The sequence below is a fragment of the Canis lupus genome, chromosome 27 (assembly GCF_003254725.2).
Source record: "Canis lupus dingo isolate Sandy chromosome 27, ASM325472v2, whole genome shotgun sequence".
Lineage (NCBI taxonomy): Eukaryota > Metazoa > Chordata > Mammalia > Carnivora > Canidae > Canis > Canis lupus.
Genome location: NC_064269.1, coordinates 23,510,016 through 23,535,598, shown reverse-complemented (window position 1 = coordinate 23,535,598; position 25,583 = coordinate 23,510,016). Strand labels below are relative to the sequence as shown.

Here is a 25,583-nt window from a genome sequence, read left to right as displayed (position 1 = left end):
GCTCAACCACTGAGCCACCCAGGCATCCCTCTCATGAATAAATTAATAAAATCTTTAAAAAATAATAATATGGTCTATATCATGGCCTATCACGAACAGAAAAGTAATGATTCTCTTCCTCTTAACAAAGGAGCACCTAATAGACTTTCAGCTTTTTAACAACTTTATAGAGATAGAACTCACATACTATGCAATTCACCCATTTAAAGTAGACAGTTTAGGGGGATCTGAGTGGCTCAGTCGGTTAAGCATCTGACTCTTGATTTCAGCTCAGGTCATTATATCAGGGTCCTGGGATTGATCCCTGCATGGGGCTCCACACTCAGTGGGGAGTCTGCTTGAAATTCTCTCTATATTATATATTCCACAAACTAGATAATAATAGGTAGTTTATTTTCTCATTTTATAGAAAGTGAGGCTCTAGAAGAACCATATTTACAAAAGGAACAGGATAACTCAATGCTTCTCAAAATTTTACTAAAGCAGTTATTCATCTCTATGTTCAATAACTATATATTAGGTATTTAATGAAATATCCAATACAGGGTAATACAGATTATAAAACTAAATGCTAAGACACTAAACAGATCCTGGAAAAATTCCTAATATTTTTCTTTCTTCTTTTTAGTTTATATGTTTTTGCTACAGTTGTTGACATTAACATTGTCTTAGTGACTTGAACAAAAATCTACAGCCTCCTTCCAAGTTAAAAGAAAAAATATCACCTAAATATGATCTAGTTTTAAAAGAGGAAGGGATTATGGGGAGGAATAATCATCACAGATTGATAAATTACAACCTGTCGATCTTCTTTCTTTTTAAACTCTATATTATGATCTTCCTCTAAATAAGTAGGTCCATGATTATTCTCTGAACACCACTAGGTTTCTGGGCAAGGATGATAGGAAGATAACATAGAAAGAGAATGAATGTTTTGCAAAAAATGAAGGAGAAAAGTAATTTGTGGAATCATCATTTTAAAATGAATGGATTGATTGCAGAAAAGGAACAACAAATGATTAGGATTAAGTTTCAGTGATATGAAAATAAAGGAAAACCCTAGTAGAGAAAAAATTAGAATTAGAATAAATTAATTAAAAAATTGAAATGTGTCATGAAAAATACAATATAAGGAAGAAAATTATCTAGGTATGTTTGGGAAAATATCTATAAAATCAGGTTAATAAAAAGAAGCTAAAATAGCAATATAAAAGTAAATCTCTTCTATTTGAAGATAAAGTAAAATAAATCCTATTTCACTACGCATCCACCTTGTATCAAAATTGTCAGTTACAAAAATAAAATAAATTTCCATTAGTCTTCTTATTTATATGTAGAAAGTCCATACCCCTAAGCACTAGAAAAATGCATCTAAAAATGGAAAATGTAAAATTGTAAATGTTACATAGATAACCAGAGTAAGAGTACCATCTAAAACTTTATTGGCTTTTCATCTTATGGACAATTCAGTACAATAACATTACAGCCAAACCAAAATGTAATTCTTTTTTTTTTATTTTAAATTTTTTTTTTTTTTACAAACTGTAATTCGTAAGGTGAATTTGATGGACTTATATTAAAAAAATACAAAACTAAGGCAGGATTAAGTATAAAACATGGAAGACCAAAATACTAAATTCATTCACTAAGGTCCTATTTATTCTCTGTATATTCAGATTTAACTTTTTTTAAATCATTTATATTGGTTGATAGGTTAGTTTTTCTGAAGTGTGGTTTGTTTTGTCTTTATTATAGTCATTAGTGCCTTGCTATGAATGATTTGTTTGTCTTACAGAAGCTTTGTAATATGATGCATCTCCTTCTATGGGACAGTGTGATGTCACAATAAAGACCATGGATTTTAGAGACAAACTGTCTAGGTTCATATCCTGTCTCTGCCACTCATTTACTACTCTCTGTGCCTCAGTTTCCCCATCTCTTAAGTAAGGCTGATAATAATATCTACTTGATAGGATTATGGTAAGGATAAAATTAATGAATATGCATAACGGAAGTACTTTACTCATGTTATGCACTATTTAACTTTTGCTATTAAGACTAGAAAGAACTTCAAACATTTTATACTCTGAGACTTGTGTTTATCCATGTTACTTAACCTAACAAAAGTGATCCTTCTCAGCTTACTAGTAAGAAAGTTACTATGAGTGAATTAGGTTAGCATATTCTTTCCAGTTATAGACAACAGCCTCAAATATAGTTAATATAATTAATTTTAACTATTAAGCATAGCAATGAATAAAAAGGCATATTTTTATATATGATGTAAATATATAAATATAAAGTACAAACCAATTTATTATTTAGCTGTTATTTATTGACTTGAAATAGCTGACTTTAAAATAAATATGAAAAAATTTAAATTCCTTCAGAGTATGGAACTTAGTGAAATCTTTAGTTCTAAAATACTGTGAACTGATTAAAGAAAAAAAAAGAGTTGTGTCTGAAATTAAATAAATCTAAAAACCATTTTGTCAGAATTCTTAAGGAACTGACACCAGACAGTTCAACTAAATCTTGGGAAAACAGTTGAACAGTCTCTCCAAAAGTTTTCAGTCTCATCTCATCACATGACCTATGGGATGAGCACTGGGTGTTATATGCAACTGAATAATTATTGGAAACTACCTCTGAATCTAATGATGTACTATATATTGCTAATTGAATTTAAATATAAAAAACCTTTCAGTCTCTTATAGACTATGTTTTTATTTCTATCAGGTGAACATCATATATGTATTTTTTTTTAATTTTAAAAAAGGAAGTGGAGGAAGGTAAGAAAGAAAGGGAGAGAAAGTTAGTAGAACCCAAGAAACAAATCTAGGCTTTGGTTTAATATTAATCATTTTATCGAAAACAGATGAATGCAAGATTTGTTAAGCCTAGAAACCATATGAGTCTAAGTAGATTTAAATAATGAAAGGGATATTCTTAGGAGGTGATATGGAAATCCATTAGACATTCATCTGAAGGCAGACATAGAGATGTCACCAAAGTGGGTAAACTCTGTCATTATAATATACATTGAGTCCCTTTTATATGGCTGGGGTGTACAACAAAGAACATTAAACCCACTGATAAGACCCTATATTCACTGTCAGCCCACCATTTGTTTAAAAAAAAACAAAATAAAATATCAACTTTTATAAAAAATCTTTTGGTTTAGAAGTAGAAGAATAAAGTTAGATGTCAAAAGAAATATAGGAGACAAAGATGGGAAAAGAGGAAGGAATTAGCAGAAACAGGATTCAGAATCCTAAGGCAGGTCCTTTTCCCAAATACACTTTTATGAAAGACTCTCACGATTGAATTTTGTTTTTAACCTAACTACCTTCTGTGAAATATCATTAAGTTCATACCTGGGTAAACATTATTTGGAGATGAGAAATAGGGACAATGGCAAGAGGATAAGATTTATAGTAAGAGACTATCATCTATAACTTAATGTGAATTAATTTAGTCAAGATTGATTTCTTCCAACTTTTCTTTGAGGTCCTGAGCACAATATGGAGAGGCTCAGAGGGGAGGTAGTAAGGGATAATTTTTGAATTTGGAGCAAGGTATAAAGTGATGCTATACTATTCTATCACTACCCAGTTCCCAACTCCCAAAAAAGTAAAATCAATTACACTGAAGCTTGAGTAAACAGAGATGTGGTCTAATAGAGGGGTGCCTGGGTGGCTCAGTGGGATGAGGGCCTGGCTCTTGATTTCACATCAGCTTATAACCTCAGGGTCATGGGATCAAGCCCCACATTGTGTTCTGCACTCAACGGGGAGTCTGCTTGAAATTCTCTCTCTCTCTCCCCCTCTGCCTCCATGACCCCACCACACTCTCCCTCTGTCTCTCTCTGTCTGTCTCTCTCTCTCTCCTGTCAAATAATACATAAATCTCTAAAAAAAGAAACAGAGAAGTGGTATAACAGAAAAAAGGTGAGAATGCAGAGGCTGAAAGTGTTGAGAACAAAATGATCTTGTTATTTTATCAATGCTACCCTTCTACCTAGGAAAAGGAAGAAAAACAAATACTTTTCTTTTCCCTCTTGAACTACAAGTACCCCTGACTACCAATTCTAAACTTGTGTGACCTATAGCCCAGATACTAATTTGTGGATTAAATAAGCTTTTGTGAGCTGGCCAGTTATCCAAAAAAATTACAACTTATTTCTGTAGGAAAATGTGTTGTGAATTCCAAATTCCAAACAAACTATTTGAAACAACCTGTTCACAAGTTTTGGGACAGCTTGCACACTGTGTGTTTTGGATTTACAAAGTTAAATGACACCTTACTGGGTAAAAACGTATTATGACATGTGATTCATATAACTATTATTAATCTTCAATAAATTCTGCTGGAGTAAGTACCCTAAGGTGTGCTAACTTAATTTAAACCTCTGTAAAATGTAGCTGGTAAATTTCCAAGAACAGATTGACTCACGATATTTTCAATGTCCAAAAATTTGTCTTTTAGTCATAAAGTAAAGAAAACCATGTTGCATATTTCAACACTTATGTCTTCAATCTAAAATAAAAATGAAGTCCAAATGTAGCCAATATCAAAAATGAACCAATCAAGAATATCAAAGTTTAAAACTGTTTCCTTTGATTTATTTTTAATATAGGAAACAAAACTTTGAAATTAGTAGTAGAAAGCACATACAGTTTTAATTATACACAGAAAATATAAGACTAGCTATTCCCAAAATACCATCACCTGTTTTTGCTATACATCATTTTTCTGTGCTATTCAATATCCTTTGCAATCATTATCCAATTCTTCTTCATAATACATGAAATGCTATAATTATAGAAATAAGGTCAAATATTTGCTTTCAATCTAAGTGATAAGGAATTTATTGCCTTTGTCATAAACCAATCTTGAGTTCAAAATCAATGAGAACACTATGATTTTTCTCACTCTGGGTTCCATACCTAGCTTATTTCAACCTATGTTGCTCAGAAATATAAGGCTTGTCAACATTAAAAGAAAGCTGCTTAATAACTGATTTTTGCATCTCTATAAAAGAATTAGATATAATTTTGCATGTAATCCACAAAATGGTTTATTACCTTTAGATCCTACATATAAGAAATTTAATTATTTAGGTAACTTACACCATCACACTTTTCCATCCTCTTTTAAGGTTTTAGATATCTGTTTTCCTTCATTTTTTTTTAGTCATTGCCTTTCTAAATTTAATTGATATAATGATAACTTTTAAAATATATCAATTAAGGCAATATTTACTTGATATATTTTAAAAATTATCATTTATACTGTCATATTTATGCTATAAAGATTCATCATTCATATTCTATTGCCACATTTTTAGGACCACTATAGATTCACTTTAAAAATTTTAAAAATAGTAATTAACACATGTTGTTTTTATCTGTATACTGAGAAGTATTATTGGCTTCATGAAAAAGAAGTATAGTTATTTATATATATATATATATATATATATATATATATATATATATGTATTTTAAGGGGAATCTTTTAAGGATCAGTATCTAACAAATTCTCTTTCATTTACTTTCTTATTTCCTTCCCTTCTTATGATCATACATAGCTGCTATTATTACCTGTATTTCATATATTCCTTTTCCTAAGATTAATTTTGTTTTATTGAATCCCCCTAAATAATCTTTTAGCATAGGGTGAGTGAATAGAGTAGTAAACTAGACTATCGCATGATTGAAAGTATCTCTTGCATAATATAAAAAAACAAGTAAATATCTTTTTTTCTCCTAAATTTAAAGACATTACATTACTCAATTTTCCTTGAATATTCACTGTTCTGATGAAATTTCAATGTCAGTAGTATTCTCATTCCTTCAAATGTAATATTTCTCCATATATATATATGCCTTCAATCTATATGATATGACATATATTTTATATACAACATATATGAAAAAAATAACATTTGTGTGTGTGTTTAATTTGGGAAAGTGGATGAGTTCCAAAATCTGAATAGAACATAAGATATGGAAATATTAATATGCCCTATTTATGAAATGACTACCATCAGTACTGGGGGATGACATCAACAAAGAATCCTAGCCCATTTGTGGGGAAAATGTTTAATAAAAAAAAAAAAAAACTTTAAAAAATTTCCATTTTTTAGGTTGTCTTATTCCTAACATAGCTAAAAAAAAATGTGCAAATATGTCAAAAGGGCAATGCTTCTGGTCTATTCCTATTTACTATTTCAGACATAAAGAGGATACTCTCCTTCTTTCCACCCCACCCCATGCCATGCTGTATCTGTTCTTTGTCCTCACCTCTTCCCAGGGAACCACATAACTCCTGAACTACCTCTTTGGACCAAGGGTGAGCACCCACGGTAACAAGGTCTTCCTTGGGAGGCTGGGCTACAAAAGACATAGGTAAGCCCTGGCAGTGGCTTGGGCTGTTTGGGAAGGATTCCTGGTTCTGTGTCCTTGAAGTATGGCATAGAAAGGCAGAAGATGGAGCCTTGAGTATCCATGTGGGCATATACCCTTGGCCCCTCATATCTTCTCCTTGTGAGAACTGTCATGGCCAGAATAGGACTGATGTGGGTCCCTCTAAATGCCCTGGTAGTTCACATCTGCAGCTAGTCTGAAGCTAGTACAGGCTACTTTATAATTTCATAACACTTTAAAATCATGTCTGTAAGGTAGGGGTCCTCAGCCAGTAGTCAGGATCTATGATTAGATATCCAAGTCTAATTCCATTACTGACATGTCTCCTTTAGAGATCTGCCAAAATTCTTAAGGGAGGACATGGATGTTGGTAACCCTCCCTTTAAGGACTTCATTAACAGCTCCTCCCTTCCCATATCTCTTATTTAGACAATTCATAATCTTTCCATTCTGCGAAGCTCATAATTTCAGTGAACTTAAAAAGAAAAAAATTAGATCTTTTCCTTTCACTGAAATTCAAGAATATTATGTTACTGTTGTAGTGATAATAGTGGTAGTAGTAGTAGTTATTAGAATTTAGATTATGTAATAATCATGATACTAATGTTAGCATCCAAGCTTTTTAAAAATGTGAATTGTGAACTCTCTAAGATGTGTTAAATAAATGATAATAGATTTGGGTTTTATTTATTGGATTGTGTTTTTTTCACTCGTGCTTCCTAACTTTTAATGGCCAACATTCTAGTCAATATGGGGCATTGGTACTAATCAGGAAGTTTCTTTTTTCTTTTCTTTTAAGGATTTTATTTATTTATTCATCAGAGACACAGAGAAAGATGCAGAAACATAGGCAGAGGGAGAAGTAGGCTCCCCATGGGGAGCTCGATGAGGGACTTGATCCCAGGACTCCAGGATCATGACCTGAGCCCGAAGGTAGATGCTTAATTAACCACTGAGCCACCCAGGTGCTCAGGAAGTTTCTTGACAGGAACTAACTACTCCTTGGTTATCACCACAATATATTACTTTGTGTACAGTTTACACACACACACACACACACATTTCTGAGCCACTTGGATTTAGTTCACTTTTTTTATCTTTTAAAAATTAACTGAATGTAGCCTTTAAAAAATTATTTGAGTGAAGAATCCTGAAAAATATAGAATGAGGTATGTTTGCCTGTTTTTGCTTTTTGTTTGTTTTTCAAGAAGAAAGTTCTTAGGTATATTTCTTCAAAAAGCTCAGAAATGTTACCTAATTGGTGTTCATTTTTCTAAATTCTCATTTAATATCCAATAGTTATTCTTGCCAATTTGTAAGTATAATCCCTGTTTTCTATTATTGTCTTCAACAATTACTAGGAAAATTAACCAGAGTTTCTTATATATTGATATGTGAAAATATTGCCAGTGTCACTAGAATATTTATGACCATTCTATTGTAATATATAATGTTGATTTAATAGTTTAAGAAGTCCTGTAGGGACCGTACTATTTCCTCTATGTGATCAGCATCCAGAATATTGAATGAAGCATGACTGATGGAGATTTGTACATAGAATGATCTCCCTGAGAAGGAAGTGAGTACTAAAGAACTTTGAGCTTGAACTCTAATTCTAAGACTTGGGAAATGAATTTGGAAAAAGTTTTTTGAATGAAGATAACTATAAACATCCTGCTTTCCATAAAAACTCATTTTTATGATTTACAGAACAATGTGTCTTCCTACCTCAAATTTTACCCTCAAGTTAGGAGAGATGCCAACTCTACGACTGAAGTAGGGAAAAACTGATATTCTGTAATATTCAAGTGGGTATAACTTTTCCACTTCCTTTATATGCACAGTACTTAAAAGTGGACAGTGTGGGTAGGGAATCATTGTTTTTATTTCATAAGCCTGTAATTCTCCCAAATTCAGAAACCTGTATAAATGCTTCTACAGCACCTCAATGGTCATCCATTCTGAATAAACCAAGAATGTTGTATGGTGTATAGTTGATGGTGATCATGGTTTGGTGACTGAGAGTCTTGATGCCTGAGCTTTTATATTACCTATTCTGCTCCTTAAAGGAACACTGTCCAGTGGAAATATATGTATGAATCACATTTATGATTTCAAATTTTCCAAGTAGCTACATTTAAAAAAGTAAAATATAAAGGTGAAATAATTTTAATAATTCATTTAACCCAATATATCCAAAATATAATCATCTCGACATATAATTTTTATTTAAAAGTAATCAATTTGAAATTTATATTTCCTTACTAAGCTTTTTGAACCTAGTGTATATTTGGCAGATCTCAATTTGGACTAGCCACACATCAAGTACTCAGGAGCCACAGCCCCTGTCTATCCTGTGGGACAGGGCAGCAAATGTATCATTTTGTGCCTTTGCCAGCCCTTTTCAGGTTCTTGCAAACCACCAAACACAGCATGATCAAGAGCCTGAGTTAATCTTGGAGAGCAAGCAATAGAAAATAGGTTTGCCTATCACTGGGATCTGGAGTCCACTGTGTTGAACTAAGCCCTGAAAGCCAAGGTCCTAAAGGGAAGCCTTAAGCATCTATGTTTAGAAATGGGCAGACTGCATCCTTCTCCCCACTCTATATCAGTGGTGGGGCCTTGGAATAGACTGTGTGGTGCTTCAGGGATTTGTAAACATCCCTGCTTCTCTCAGTGTCTGATCTCTATTCAGTAGCTCCAAAGCTCAAGTATCGCTTGGCAATTAGAAGTTGAGTTTCATCAAAGCACTGTGAAATGGTAGCACAATGCCATTCTAGTATAATGTGAATAATCATGGAATTGGAAGATTGGTCTTTGAAATTTATGTCTCTCATCTGAGGTCACTTGAGTAGTTACTACAGAAAAGAGAATCAGTTTTCCTCATCTGTAAAATTAGGAGTTGGGCTAGATAAGCTGAGAATTTCCTTCCTAAGCTGAAATTGTGTTACAATCGTAGACAATAAGTAAATATCATGAAAGAATAAATCTAAAATCATTTACTGAATATGCTCAAGCCTTATTAACATAGAATTATGTGCATTCTAAATCTATGAAAAGCTAATTTTATGCAATATTATTATAGAAAAGAGGTCTTCATTTTTTTTTTTTTTTTAGGTCTTCATTTTTTAAACAGAAAATGAGCCATCTATGGCACGGATGGTGACTGAACAGAACTTAACAAACTAGATTTTCCTTAAATTTTGTCCTAGTTTATTATTGTCACATTATTTCATGTGGAGCAAGAGAAGTTATTTTTAAAGATAAAAGTTTACAATAGTGTCCTTTAAACATATTTTAAGACAAAATGAATTAGAACAAAAATTAAATAAAATTAAAAGATAAAGCTCAGTGTGTAGCTTGGGAAATCAGAATCCTTGAGAATGATCTGAGGCAATGCCAGAAACAGCATAATTTCTAAGGTATTTTCAAGCCCCGAGACTATAGACTCCGAGAATTTTTTTTTTTTAAAGAACCTCGCATCCTTTGGTTTCTCTCAATAAGTCCTTTTCTCTATGTCTTTTAGATAGCTATTGGTTCAGTTTTTTAGCAACTATTTATTAGAAACCTATTATATGCCAGGACAATACTAAGCACCAGAGAGATTATAATGTACAAGACACAATCCCTGCCTTAAAGAAGCTTCCAGAAATTGAAGGAGAGAGACCGCAAGGAAGCAATTTCAACATGCTGTGGTAAGTGCTAAAATAGAAGTAAGTTTGTATTAGATGGGCCTATAAAGTGTACGACGTAGCATAGGAGAAACATTATGCTCAGTCTTAGATCAGTCTGGGAAGGTTTTTTTTTTTTTTTTTAACATTTTTTAATTTATTCATGAGAGACACAGAGAGAGAGAAAGAGAGGCAGAGGCACAGGCAGAGGAAGAAGCAGACTCCATGCAGGGAGCCCGACGTGGGACTCAATCCCGGGTCTCCAGGATCACGCCAGGGACTGAGGGTGCTGCTACAGTGCTAAGCCACCTGGGCTGCCCTGGGAAAGTTTTCTAAGGAATACTTCAAACCTGAAGCTGACTCAGAAACTCACCAAGGGGTGAGAGCAGGCGCTGTGTGAAAGAAGTTGGGTTTGTTTCCTGCAAAGGAACAGTGTTCCCAATACCAGAAGTAAGAGAAAATGCAGCCCATTTTGGGAAGAACAAGGTGCCCAGTATGACTGGATTACCAACTTTAGAAAAGTAATGGAGACAGGGTGGAGACATGTAATCTTGGATCTTATCATCAATGTGTGATACAGGAGAAAATCAGTAGAAATTATGTGAGTGAGAGAAAAATAAAAATGTCAGAATAAGGTGGAATTCCAAATTATACAGGTTTTCATTCTGCAAATTTATTGCTTCCACTAAACTGGCACTATATGCTTAAACTGGATTTTGCTGTAAATCTAGCAAATCAAAGTCTGAAATTACTGCTTAGCAAATATTGGGTAGGCATTTGATATAATGAGAAATAAGAATATGTATCTAACTAGTACTTGTAACTAGTACACCAATTGTTTCTTTGTAAGTAGGGTTTTTTTTAAAGTATTTTAAAATGCTTTAAAATCAGTCATTTTCTTAAGTATTTAAAGCACCCTCTCTGCAAGGTCAAATACAAACTTCATTTGCATCACCTTTATTTTGTTAAAGAGAGAAACTGCTGCCCAGCATTTAAAAGTAGCTATATAGTCTAAATTGGTGGAACCAAGATGATTACCTTTTTACTGTATTTTTATTATTATACATTTCCATCTTTAAACCAGTCAATTGACATGCATACTAAAAGCATAAGACTTAATCTTTGAAATTAAATTACATTGGCTAGTTTTGTCCATGCTTTGTCATAGACTGTGACCTAAGAAGTTTGTGCAATGAATAAACATAATTTGAAGAAATTAAAACACCATTGTTAAATGAAAATCCTCATAAATACACATAGAAACAATTTCACTCCCCTTCCTTGAAATGCTCTTTTATTTTTTGTTTCTGAGGAGAAAAGCAAAAGGAAAACTGTATTCATTTCCTGTGGCTGCTTTAACAAAGTACCACAAGCTTTGTGGCTTAAAACAACACAAACTTATTATTTTACAGTTTTGGAGGTCAGAAGTCCAAAAGGGATTTTCACTGGGATAAAATCAAGATTTGGCAAGGCCGTACCCCTTTCTGGAGGATCTTGGAGAAAAATCATTTTCTTGTCTTTTCTAACTTCTTGAGACTGTCTGTAATACTTGTCTCATGACCCGCCTTCCAAGTTCAAAGTCGGCAAAGAGGAGTCTCAGAATACTATCTCTCTGTCTCCTCCTTCTCCATCGAAGGGACCTTGTGATTACACTGGGCTCATCTGGATAATCCAGGATGATCTCCTTATTTTAACTGATTTGGAATCTCAATTTCATCTGCAACTTTAATTCCTCCTTGTTATGCAATAAAACATATTTACATGTTGCAGGTATTAGAATGTGGAAATCTTGGGGGCGGGGCTTTATTCTACCGTCCAAAGAAAATATCAGACTAAGAAAATAGATCCATTTTTAATCTATACTATATATTAACTATATTTTATTTTTGTCCAGTAAGATTTGATTGGAACATGATGCTAAGCTATCATGTAATCTCAAAGAAGACATAGGATAAAATTCTTGTCCTTGTGAAGTTTGCAGAAAAAAAAAACATAAATATACATGTACAAAGTAGAAATCTTGTAGGACAAGGATCTTTCATCACTTTAAGTACTCATTTAGAACAAAAATAATCACTGTTATTATATTAAACCAAATTAATGTGATAATGTAGCAATAATAAATTATTTTACATTACATGAATCATAATATACTGTTAGAAGAAGATCAAAATACGTCTTTCATCGATTGGATGATTCATCACTCCATAGAGAAATTGAAAAATTTGGTCAATCAACCAAATGAGCTACATGCTCATGCTAAACAGCTAATTTGAAGGATCTTTTACTTCATCAACATAATTTTTTCTCTACTCAAGTGACAGACTATTGTAATGTCAAGTAGAGGTGGTATCAAATTTTCAAAGTTACCTATAAATCCCTCCTTTTAATGTTCTAGGAAGGAAAAAAGTAATTTGGGGATCATAACCCCCATCTAATTTCCTTCAGAGGTATGTATTACAGACTTTATCAAGTTAGCTAATCTTTTTCTTCATATTCTATTTTCTTCCAGGAAAAAAAAAAGTTTAAAATTCTATTTAAGCTTCTCTTCTTAGTGTGCTAATCAAAGATTCATTTAAAAATTACTCTTAACTCTTCGTTAGAAAAAAAAGAATAATTTAATTTCTTCTCTCAACTACAAAATGTAGTAGAGTTTAGCAAACTAACAGATTTTACTTTCTATTACAGTTAGTAATGCTAACTTCTATTACAGTTGGTTTAACATGCTATTGAGTGCCTAGTGTTAGTACTATTCTAGAAGATGTGGATATACTAGAAAATAAGACAAACAAGGGGAGACCAAAAATTCATTAAATGAGCCAGAAAAAAAAAAAATCAACTGGTGATAGTTGCTATGAGAGAATTAAAATGAATGATGTGATCTGGAGTGACTGGGTGTTCAGACTGTGTGATCAGAGATGGCCTCTCTCAAAACATGACATTTAAGCTGCGATCTGAATAACAAGATGAAGTCAATCATGCAGAAATTAGTAGAAGTAGACTCCAGTGGTCCAGAGGGACCACTAATGGAAGTAAGCATGAATTCAAGCTTGATGTATTTCAGGTACAGAAGACCAGTAGAGTTGTAGCATAGTAGGTCAGCAGGCTAAAAGGAAAATAGTACAAAATAGTCTTAGAGAGACAGCCACAACCAAAATCATAGAGAATTCTGAAAGCCATGGTAAAATAAATAGTGGGAATTAACTGAAAGGCTTAAAGCAAGAAGTGGTTATTGTTTGGTATACATGTAAAAAGACCATTCTTCCTGCTATGGAAAGGATAATTGATTGTAAGGAGGGAAAAGTGGAAGTAGAAGAGCAAACAGGATTTTATTGTAGTAATCTAAGTGAGAGATGATGTGATTTGGCTAAAATAATATAACACAAATGAAGAAAAATGACTGGATTAGTGTTATCTTTGGGGGGGAAGTACAAAGAATTTGTTGACCGCTGGATGGGAAGAGATGAAGATAAAAATCAATAACTCACAGGTTTTTGAGTTGAGAAAGTGGCTGGAAGATTGTGCAATTTACAGTGATAGAGAAGACAAACGAGGAGAAGGTTGTGGAGAAAATGAAGAGTTTTGTTTTGCCCATGTTATATTTGAGACTATCACTAGACATCTGGGTAGAGATGCAGATTATATAAATCTGCAAATTTGAGGGAGGGAGCTGGATTAGTGATATAAATTTTAGAGTTATACTATTGATGTTTTTTGGTATACTAAGACTGTATAGTCTTCTAAGGAGAATAAATAGGCAAAGAAGAGAGCTTGAAAGTAGACAAGGAAACCCCAACATTTATAGTATAAGCAGAGTAGAAAGAGTAAGCAAAGACTTGAGTCCACTGGTGCTGGCAAAAGTTTATGAAATTATATTGTGGGGACTGGATGAAATTAATGTCTATTGCATTCAACATTTTAGGTTAGATTCTTTGGATCATAGGAGATGAATGTGTCTAAGGTCAAGCAAAAGGCTTTGAAGAATGATGTGGGAGGGAGAAAAAGGAAGAAAACCATAAATTAGCAAGTACTAATAACATATGATTTCCTTCAAAAGTGCTTAACAGGTTTAGAAGCAGAGAAGCTTGCCTAACCAGAGTGAATGTAGTTAAAGGCTTTACATTCTACTCTGAAGGCTCTCAAAAGGGTGGAAGAAGTGATATCCAAATGGGTCTGAAATCAAAAGAGAATTACATGGAGCTGGAGGAACTGATAGGGTAAGAGATAAGGAAAGACTCAAAGGATTGAAATTTTATAAGACTGAAGTACACATCTTATTGAAACAAGAAAGTTAAAGCTTCCTTTGCACTACTCCAGGGGAAATCATTCATATTAAATTCTTAGAACTGTGCTCACATAGAATAAAATGTGAACAGTGTTTCATAGAGTCACCATATGTGGCCTCGTTGGAGGAATAGAAGACTGCAGTTAGAGTCTTTTTTTTTTAATATTTTTTTTCTTTATTTATGATAGTCACACAGAGAGAGAGAGAGGCAGAGACACAGGCAGAGGGAGAAGCAGGCTCCATGCACCGGGAGCCCGACATGGGATTTGATCCTGGGACTCCAGGATCGCACCCTGGGCCAAAGGCAGGTGCCAAACCACTGCGCCACCCAGGGATCCCCTACAGTTAGAGTCTTGAAAAAGAAGTTATGATTTCAGATGTGAGACACTTCTGATGCTAATAAAGAACAGGGTTTGGTCATGTGAATAAGCGTCTGAAATTAAGTATAGGGTATTGAATGGACTGTTCATGAACACTAAAGTCATCCAAAAAGGGGGCATGAAAACTATCACCATACATGACATGAAAACAAAGACAGAAAGGCTTAAAGTTAGAAAGAGAAGATATTGAGATACAAAGAGAAAACTTATTTAAACAAACATTAGTGAGATTTGAAAGTATATGAAAAGACAGTCTCATTTTTAACCGTGATATACTTCAAGGGGGAAGAAAGGAAGAGAAGAAAAGAAGGAAGGAGAGAGAAATGGTGGGGGCAGAGGGAAGGGGAATAAAAAGAAAGGAAGATAGATTTTAACAAATCAGGACCAAAAGATTGCTACAGATTATAGCATCTGCCCCCGTTAATTGCATTATTCTCTTAAATGATCTGTCTTGTTCCCATCTGGTCCATCTTCACAAAGCTTCACTAGAGAGCCTTTTAAAATGCAAAATGGATCACAGCACTCACCTTCAATAGCTTCCCATTATCTACAGAATAATGTCCAAGCTCCTTAGTGTGGCAATCAGGGATCCTGATGATCTGATCACTGCCTATTCCTCTAGACACATTTCTTACCACATTCCCCATCATCCCCTTTCAATATAATCACTCTCCCTTCCATGAAAACACTATGTCACTTCTCACATTTGTGCTATGCTCAGTCTATTTCTTTTAACTGTGATTTACTTTGATAACTGCATCACATTCTTTGTGAAACCTTCTCTAATTCTCCACCTGTTCCATTCATCCATTTCCTGACATCTCTACACCAAGGAGGACCATCATACTATCACTTCCTGTTCTGCATTGCATTTCTGTGTCTTCTACATGTTTTTATTATTCCATATATTCGCTTGTATTTTGTTATAATAATAATAATGACAAACAATAATACAAAGGTTTCTAAGCTTCTTTAGGGCAGATATTGTTTCTTTAGAACTTATCAAAGTGCCTAGAACATAGTAAGTGCTTAGTGGCATTTGCTGAATAGATATTATCTAATATAAGGTGGAAGGCTTGACAAAGAACTAATGACAGATACTACATAAGGTAGAAAGTCTGAATAGTAATCAGATCAGATTAGAATATTTTTGATGGTTTTCTATGATTAATTTAACTTAATATAGGTGAACAGTCCTTATCCAAAATCTGAAGCTGAATCAGCTTCAAAATACCGAAAAAATGGATTATAGAAATATAATATGGCACATATACCATATACAAAGCACTATGAATGAGTTCTGAGGCAATATCCCATTATCAAATATGCTGATATGTTTGCCATGACATATATGAATACTCACACTAAATAAACACTCTCGTCAGATCCATTTAGATTTTTCACAAAGTGAATTACCAAAAATCTTATTACACATTTTTTTTTATTTTTTTTATTACACATTTTCAATTATAAATTGACTTACAAAAAGTTCCCAGAACTGCAAGTAATGAATTGTACATCTGTATGAAAATACGTTTTGTAGTTCCTAGGAAATTCATTGTCAGTACTGGCATAGGAATTCAACCTTCCTCATTTGGTAATAAAATAATGCATTGACACAATGGATCAAATGCAGTAGCCAAGTACATAGATGAATATAAAAGGTTTTTCTTTTTAACATTTTGTATAGTTATGCAGATTAAGTATTTAAGAAAATAAAACACAAATAATATAGAGCTAATCATTACATTCAAAGAAAAGGGTTGTTGGACTAATCCATAACTCTCCACTAAGTCTGGTTTCAAGACCTTTGTTAAGATACCTTCCAGGTATAAATGTTAGAATGGCTTTAGCTCTAAACCAAGAAACAGACTCATCTATAGAGAGCAAACTGAAGGTTACTGGAAGAGAAATGGGCAGAGGGATAGGTTAAACAGGTGATGAGTATTAAGGAGGCCACTTGTGATGACTACCGGGTGTTTGTATGTAAGTGATGAATCACTAAATTCTACATCTGAAACAAATATTGTACTGTATGTTAAGTAGCTGTAATTTAAATAAAGACTTGTAAAGAAAAAAAGGAGAATGTCTTTAGCTCTTTAAAGAGACAATATAAAACCCATTTCCGGGATCCCTGGGTGGTGCAGCGGTTTGGTGCCTGCCTTTGGCCCAGGGCGCGATCCTGGAGACCCGGGACCGAATCCCACATTGGGCTCCCAGTGCATGGAGCCTGCTTGTGTCTCTGCCTCTCTCTCTCTCTGTGACTATCATAAATAAATAAAAATTAAAAAAAAATAAAACCCATTTTCTACTATGCAGCTTTCTAAAAATTATATTTCTTGCACACATATAATGTTATTGGCCTCCATCATCATCAACAGCAAAACAAAATAACAAAAATAATAAGTTTACAGTCCCAGGAAACCCTGATCAATGTTGACTACTGTTCACTAAAAAAAAGCAAATGCCTTTCTCTCTTTTTAAAAATTTATTTATTTATTTATTCATGAGACACACACACACACAGAGAGAGAGAGAGAGAGGCAGAGACATAGGCAGAGGGAGAAACAGGCTCCATGCAGGGAGCCCAACGTGAGACTCAATCCCTGGTCTCCAGGGTCAGGCCTTGGGCTGAAGGCAGTGCTAAACCGCTGAGCCATCCGGGCCACCCCACTAATGCCTTTCTTAATAAGTTTCTTTACAATCTGTGTCTCAATAGCTTCTAAATATTTTCTGAGGAGCTTTGATGCTCGGTCCATCAGCACTTATAATAACATCTTTAGTTGACAATGAGACATTTTTTAAAAGCTAGATTTTTCTCTTTATTGTCCTCAGGTAAATATTCAGAAAATTTGCACAGAAGCTGTGCACAGATGTGCCACACACATACAAAAAAAAGATTCCTTCTCTAATTACTTTATTAATTTGGACATATTTATTGACATTGTTTCAAGTAAAATTATGTAAATAAACAAGCTATTAAAAATAAGATTTAATATATTATTTGCAAAACAACTATTAATGATTTCTTTTATAATAGGAGTTACTAACATAATAACTAAGTCACCCAGAAGTTTAGTAGCTTTTACCTATTCTATAAATGCATTTAATTTTCAGGAAAAAATTGTCCATGAGTTCATTCTCACTGTACAATAATAATTCTATACATTGTCAAGAAATGATTGTTCCAGAACCCTTAAGAATGTAGCTATGGATGACCATTCAAATTTATACATTTTTTACATAATTTCTTCTTTGAGGTCCATATTGTGTAACAGTAATTTTAGACTGAACAAAGAAAGGAAACTCTCCTTTCATTATATAACAAGTTTCTCAAAGCCAAAGTAAACTTTTAGTTCTACTGGAAAGTTAGATAGCTCTATGTCACAACCATAATAGCATGCATGACCAGAGACAACTCCATGCTGATAACACTTCTACTGAGCCACTTTGCACAGAGGATGTGGAGGAAAGAAAAGAGGTAATGAAACTGTTACAACATCTTACTTCTCATTTTGTTGTTCTCTGTCTCTTCTCTATTGATGGGCATACTGACAATTAAATCCATCCAGAGAATGGGAGATTTCAACAAAGTTACCCCATTCTTGTGCTGGACACTTAATCCTCAGAGTTTGTGATAATCTGCACTCAGTCCATTGGTTAGATATCTCAGCCAATTTGGAAATACACCACCATAAAGCACTTCACATTTATTTACAGTATTCAAAACAATAAATATATTATCAATGAAATACAGAACTTCAGTTTTAATAAGCTGACTTCACTGTGACACCACTGGGTATTTTAACTGCTTCCCTTTAAATACAAATAAGCCATATTAAAGAACAGAATGTTGGTAAATCAGAAGACTAGTACAAAGAAATTAAATTAAAAACAAAAAACAAAAAAACCCACATAGACATTTTAATATCTACCTTTTTGTTTTGTTATAAGCAGCCTCCACACTGGGCTTGAACTCACAACCCTGAGACCAAGATCTGAGCTGAGATCAGGTGTCAGACACTTAACCAACTAAGCCATCCAGAATCTACCTTTAAACTACCTTTAATCTAGTTCAAGAATACACAAGTATATTTAGTTCCCAGACACAATGATTATTTTTTTCAGCAGCAAAGCAAGTAAATGCTGTCAAATCAGACAAGAATCCAAATTGTCATGATGACAACTTCATCTCAGATTGTCAAGAGGCCACATATTTCTCTCAGATAGCTCTTTGGTCCAGGCTTAGTAACCTTTCCCCTTACAAACCTCCACCTACTCCTTCATTCTCTCAAAGCTATAAAGGATCCAAAATGAGAAAAAAAAAAAAAAAAAAGACTTTTTCAGAAATCCTTTGGTTAAGAGAATTCTTTTAGTTATTACTTGAAGTAAAGAATAATGAAAGAAAAATAAAAAACAGAAAAAGTACTTCTACAAAGATATATCATGAGGAGGGTATCTGAAATGATTGAGTAAAAATATGGGAATAATAAATGAGATGGTGAAGAGTGAAAATTTTAGAGCAAAATGAAGGAAGACTAGTAATAATAAAATAAAAGGAATTATTACTGAAATTTTCTCATATGAAAAAACTTTTAAAGTATCTCTTTCAAATTTTAGAGTAAGAAATTAGCCCTTTTGCTATGTAAATCTGACTGAAAAAAAAAAGAACTCCCCCCCTCCACCCAAAGGTGTATGAACATGTGATAGATATAGATATAATCTACAGCAGTATCTGTGTCAGTATTTATATCTAAATAAATGGATTTATTTTCTCCAAGTTGTTCCCATATTCAAGGAGTGTAATACTAGTTCCATGTTCTCTGCAATTTTGCTCTATCTTCTTATGGTCTATATTCATTCTTCCAGGAGAGAAAACTCACATGTTAGCATAGAGAGGCAAGGTAGTGGAAGGAAGGGGGATGGTAGGCAGGAGAGAGATCTCTAAATTTTAAAAAGGTAATGAGCCTATTTTCCCAGTAGGCTAATATATCTACATGTATCATCACTAGATGTGGTACAATAGCAAATTTTCCAAAACTTAATAGATATGAAAAAATTGGAATAAGCATTTTTGGTGTGAGTGGTCTAATATAAGTAAACAAGCTGTTATTGTATATATCTCTGTAGATGCTCATGATGTGATGGACAAAATGTCTAGAACAATTGGACAACAAAGTGACATAAATCCTGACAGTATAAAAATATATCTATTACCTACAGTATGTCCAGAATCAATCTTTGTGAAGGATGATTACAGTTTGACCTGAGATCTGTCAAGTATATTTTCTTCCAAGAAGTCCCTGGTGCTTCCAAGCACAGTCTCTGCTGGGGATACATTATAGGCTCCAAAATGAACAGAATGTTAAAAACTAACAAGATCTGTGAGAGTCTTTTCTTGGCAAATTTGACAACAATTAGTGTCTATTAAATTTTTATTAGCCACATAATAAATGAAACAGAGGACATGATATTTAAATGTATACATTTAATATTTAGCAAGAAATATTATGAATATAAATACTAATAAAAATGCTTGAGAGAGATAAATTAAAATTAACTTGTTATTACTCCTCATTTGCCCACCTGAACCAATTCAGGCACATATATTTTTTTTTTTCTAAGGAATCCAATGAGGGATGTTTTATTTCTTAAAAATCTCTATCTTCTTCCCCCATCTCTATGGGGAACACATTATCTCCTTCCCCCATCTTCAGTTACCATGATACTTGTTTGAAGCGTCTGTTATTTTTTTCTATTCTTATACTTTGATGCTCCATCTTCCCTGATTATTGATAGAGCAACCAGAACTATTCTCCTTAAGCCCTTAAGTGAAGTGGATTATGTCATCCAGGATCATATATACCATATTTTTGGACAGGAACCTACAAGGTGAAACACAGTCTTCCAACCTTTACCTCTCCAGTCTGATCTTGTACTACTTTGAAACAATCACATGACTCTTCATTGAGTCCTTTGAATTCACCATACCTCCTGCCATGGGATTTTTGCAAATAGTATCTCCTCTACCTAGAAAGACCTTGTTGACCTTTCATTGTTTAATTAACTCAAAGGTTTCAGTTCCTTGAAACTGCTTCATAGCAGTGCCATGGGTGCATTTTATTACATGATTATATGATATATATGTATGTGTTCCCCCATTAGAATGAAAATTCCATGAATGAAGGGAAGGTCACTCTTCTTTCTCACTATCGAGTTTCTATGCCAGTAGAGTACTTGGTACATATTAGGTACAAAAGAAATATTACTTGAATGACTGAATGAACAAAAAAATTGGATGAAATGAATGAGATGATGCACTCACTATCTTCCTCATCTTCACTGTTTAATAATATATGCTTTCAACATGAATAACCAAAGAGTAATCACATTCAAGACCTATTATCAGCCCTTTAGAAAATTATCTTTTCCTTGTGGCTTACAATGAACTAAAAGTACTGGAAGTTAAATGGAGATTATACTGCTTCACACTTACAAAGATGACTATAGTAATTTTTTAAAAAAAGGGAAATAAGCGTTAGTGAGAATGTGTAGAAATTGGAACACCTACCTATACATTGCTGGTGAGAATGAAAACTAGTAGAGCTGTCACTGAAAAGTTTGGCAGTTCCTCAAAAAAGTTAAACAGAATTACACAACAATCCTACTCCAGGGGGCATATCCCAAAAAATTGAAGATAAATTTTAAACAATTATTTGTATATGAATATACAGTAGCATTGTTCACATTAGCCACAAGATGGAAACAACCCAAATGTCCACTAATAGATAAATATATACACATAGCAGTCGCCCACCACCCACCTTGTCCATGGGTTAGCTTTCCATGGTTTCGGTTACTGTGGTCAACTGTGGTCCAGAAACAGATTTTCTTCCTTCTGATTTACCATCAAAAGGTCAGTAGTAGCCTAACACCACATCAAAATGCCCGGTCATTCACCTCACTTCATCTCATCATGTAGATATTTTATCTCACATCATCACAAGAAGAAAGGTGAGTATAGTAAATACAATAAGATATTTTGAGAAAAAGAGACCACATTCATATCTTTTTATTTAGTATATTGTTATAATTATTCTATTTTATTGTTATTGTTAATTTCTTACTATAGTTGAATTCTAAAGTTTACCATGATTATGTATGCATGAGAAAAAACATAATATATGTTTCAGTACTATCTACACTTTCAGGGATTCACTGGGGGTCTTGGAACATATTCCCTGCAGAAAAAAAAGGGGGACTAATATATACATATATATATATATATATATACACACAATATATACATGTAAATATACTATGTGTGTATATATTTAATGAAATATTACTCAGTCATAAACAGGAATTGCAGTACTAATACTAATGAAGTACTAATACTACCATGTACATGGGTCTTAAAAGCAATATGCTAAGTGGAAGAAGCCAGACACCAAAGGTTATATATTCTATGATTCCATTTATATAAAATAACCAGAATAAGTAAATCCATGAGACAGAAATCAGATTTGTGGTTACCAGGAGCTAATAGAATGAGGGAATAGGGAAGGCCTTCTTAATGGGTTCAGGGTTTTCTTTTGGAGTGATGAAAATGTCTGGAGCAACATAGGAATGTTGTCTGGAGCTACATAGGAGTGTTGGCTGCACAACATTGTGAATGGCTGTGCCTCTAAATTGTATACTTTAAGTGCCTAAATTTTTGATATGTGAATATTAATTTAAAAAATGAAGAATAGCTTTCCAACATGGCTAAGTAAAGGGTTCAGTAAATCTTCATAAAAAGTAAGAATAACACTGTGTAAAATTGTCAAAAAGAATAATTGCAGAGCTTTGAAAATTGACCAAAACTATACAAAATTGTAGTGAAATATTTACAAAAAAAAAAAAAAAACACACAGTAAGTATCAGAGAAACAGAGGAAGTCTGTGTATTATTTTATCCTAGAACTGCTTTCACCCTCTTCACCAGCTCCCAGATACTTTTACCAGGACATAGTAACTGTAAGGAACATCAGCTTTCCTAACAGATAGGGAAGAACTGATTTGGAACAGAACTTGAAAAAGCCCACACCCTGAGGAGCTGTCAAAAACAATAGCAATCTCTGTGGCAAACAGTCAAGGAAGGCTAACATCATAGCTTACATGAACATATCAAATTGGTTGGGGTAAAAAGCAGATCTGCAGACAGTCAAAAATTTTATAGGGAAATCCAGCAAAAAAGATAGCCATTATCGGCTTTGATAAACTCCCACATAACCCTGGGAGTCTTGAAGGCTGTAAACATGATTGCAAGATCATAGAGCTAGCCCTATTTTATTTGCTCATGCTTTGCCTGAATGTAAGGCCTTGCACATGCAGAAAGTAAAACCTGGGGCAGATTCATAAACTGCCTGAACTTTGTGTTCCTTATCTCATGCACAGATCCACTGGCAAAGCGTAGAAAGAAGTCTTACTAATTCAAGATATTTAAGGACAACTCCTGGTCAATCATTGTCTGACCACTAAATTGATCCAGGGGAAACCTAGAAAGCTATATTTTAAAAATAATAATAATTATTATTAATTAATTAAAAACACAAGGAAGAGACAATAATGTATACTGAGGCAAGATAAAAGCCACAAAATTAGTTCAGGCAAATCACTAAACAAATAAACAATAACATCAACAATGACTCCCAGAGGTTGGTGGGAAAGAGGTAAATCAGAACCCAGAGTTACTGTAATATATTACCAAATTGTCCAGTTTTCAACAACCAAATAGCCGGACATGCAAAGAAACAGGAAGCTGTGACCCATACACTGGGCAAACTGTAGTTCATAGGAAAGAAACAGGAAGCTGTGACCCATACACTGGGCAAACTGTAGTTCATAGGGGTCCCAGATATTGTACTTGGCACACAAAAGATTAAAAAAGACAGCTATAATTATGTTCAAAAATTAAAGAAAACATATTTAGAAGAAAAGAAAGTTTGACAACATTGATTCATCAAATATATATTATAAATCAAAAGATTAAATTATTATTTTTTCATGGAAAGTTCAGATTTGGAAAAATGTAGTTAAGTGAAATTAAAGTTTAGATTGGAAAAATGTAGTTTAGTGAAATGAAAAATCTACTGGTGAAACTCAACAATAGATTTCACTACCTAGAAGAAAGAAGTTTATTTGAAGTTAGATAAATAGGGATTACCTAATCTTTAGAAGAGGGGGTTTGAGGAAATTTGAACAAAGCTTCAAAACCCTGGGGGGAAACTTTAAGCGCACCAACATATGGGTAATTGGAGATCCAGAATAAAATAAGAAGAGAAAAAAGCTGAAAATATATTTTAAGAAATAATGGCCAACGAACTTCCCAAATTTGCAAAAACACAAATTTCATATCCAAGAAGTTCAACAAACAAGTAAGATAAAATGGTTCCACATCTAGAAACATAACAGTCAAGCTATTAAAATGGAAAGAACAAGAAAAAATTATGCAAGGAAGCAGGAGAAAATGACTCATTTACAAAGAAACCACAAAGTTTAACAACAGAGTTTTCAAAACAAACAATAGAAGTGGAAGGCAGAAGGATAAAATATTTATATAGGTAAATATAAAATAAACATAAGTGTGTGTGTGTGCACGCATGTATATGTGCACATGTACCTATGTATATCAGGCAATTTAAAAGACAACTGTATAAAGTATTAACTGTATTAATAAACTATAATCAAAATGGTAGGTTGGGTGGAGGAGAAAGCCCTATCACTGAGATTTTTATGTCCTGCAAAACTTTCCTTCAAAAATGAAGGTGAGGGATGCCTGGGTGGCTTAGCAGTTGAGTCCCTGCCTTCACCTCAGGGCATGATCCTAGCATCCTGGGATCCAGTCCCGCATCGGGTTCCCTGAGGGAAGCCTGCTTCTCCCTCTGCCTGTGTCTCCCCTGCCTCTCTGTATCTCTTGTGAATAAATAAATACAATCTTTTCTAAAAATTAAGGTGAAATAAAAATATTTCCAGATAAGCTAGGAATGAGAGAACTAATTATTAATACACCTTTCATATAGGAAAAACTAAAGAAATTTCTTTGGGCCAAAAGCAAATAACATCAAACCTGATTCCATTTGAAGAAATAAAGAGCCCTATAAAAACAGTATAAACATAAGTGTTTTTTCTTATTGTTCTTTAATTGGTTTTCATAAAAGACAATTACATAAAACAATAACTATAAAATAATTGTAAAACTGTATTGTTAGGCTCAGAGCACATGAAGATTATGTAAATATACATATAAGGGCAAGTATGTGTACATATAAAGAAGGTGGAGGAATCACGCTGCAATATAGTAAGAAATTTAGAGCAGATAAGTAAATGGTAACTTTAATTCACAGAAAGAAATGAAGAGTACTAGGAAAGGTAAATATATGAGTTGATATGGAAAATTTAAATATATTTTTCCTTTTTTCCTCTAAACTTTTATAGAAGGCATAAAATTACATAAATCAATAGTGTATTATTAACTGCATAATATATATACATAATACATATTATAATAAGAGCACGAGGGAGAGGAAGAAATAGAACTATGTTGGAGCAGAGTATCCGTATTTTATAAGAATTAGGTTAGTATTGGGATGCCTGGGTGGCTCAGTAGTTGAGCGTCTGCCTTTGGCTCAGGGCATGATCCCAGGTTCAGGGATCAAGTCCCATATCAGGCTCCCTGCAAGGAGCCTGCTTCTCTCTGCGTATGTCTCTGCCTCTCTCTCTCTCTCTCTCTCTCTCTCTCATGAATAAATAAATAAATCTTTAAAAAAAGAATT

At 33.6% G+C, this 25,583-nt stretch overlaps 1 protein-coding gene and 1 long non-coding RNA gene across 29 annotated transcripts in view; one reads left to right on the top strand and one right to left on the bottom strand.

Annotated features, from left to right (window-relative positions):
• Nucleotides 1-25,583, bottom strand: part of SOX5 (SRY-box transcription factor 5) — a 1,002,640-nt gene that overhangs the window by 424,381 nt on the left and 552,676 nt on the right. The gene's annotated exons all lie outside the window — the stretch shown is intronic.
• Nucleotides 1,857-25,583, top strand: part of LOC112665526 (uncharacterized) — a 118,758-nt gene continuing 95,031 nt past the window's right edge. For 8 of the 13 annotated variants that reach the window (XR_007406541.1, XR_007406544.1, XR_007406539.1 and 5 more), the window contains exons 1-3: nucleotides 1,880-1,980; nucleotides 8,142-8,239; nucleotides 9,958-10,126. This is a non-coding gene — a long non-coding RNA (uncharacterized LOC112665526). Of the gene's footprint in view, nucleotides 1,981-6,318; nucleotides 6,414-6,902; nucleotides 7,365-8,141; nucleotides 8,240-9,957; nucleotides 10,127-25,583 lie in introns of those variants that run through there. The other 5 variants (XR_007406543.1, XR_007406538.1, XR_007406537.1 and 2 more) reach the window with 5 other exon arrangements.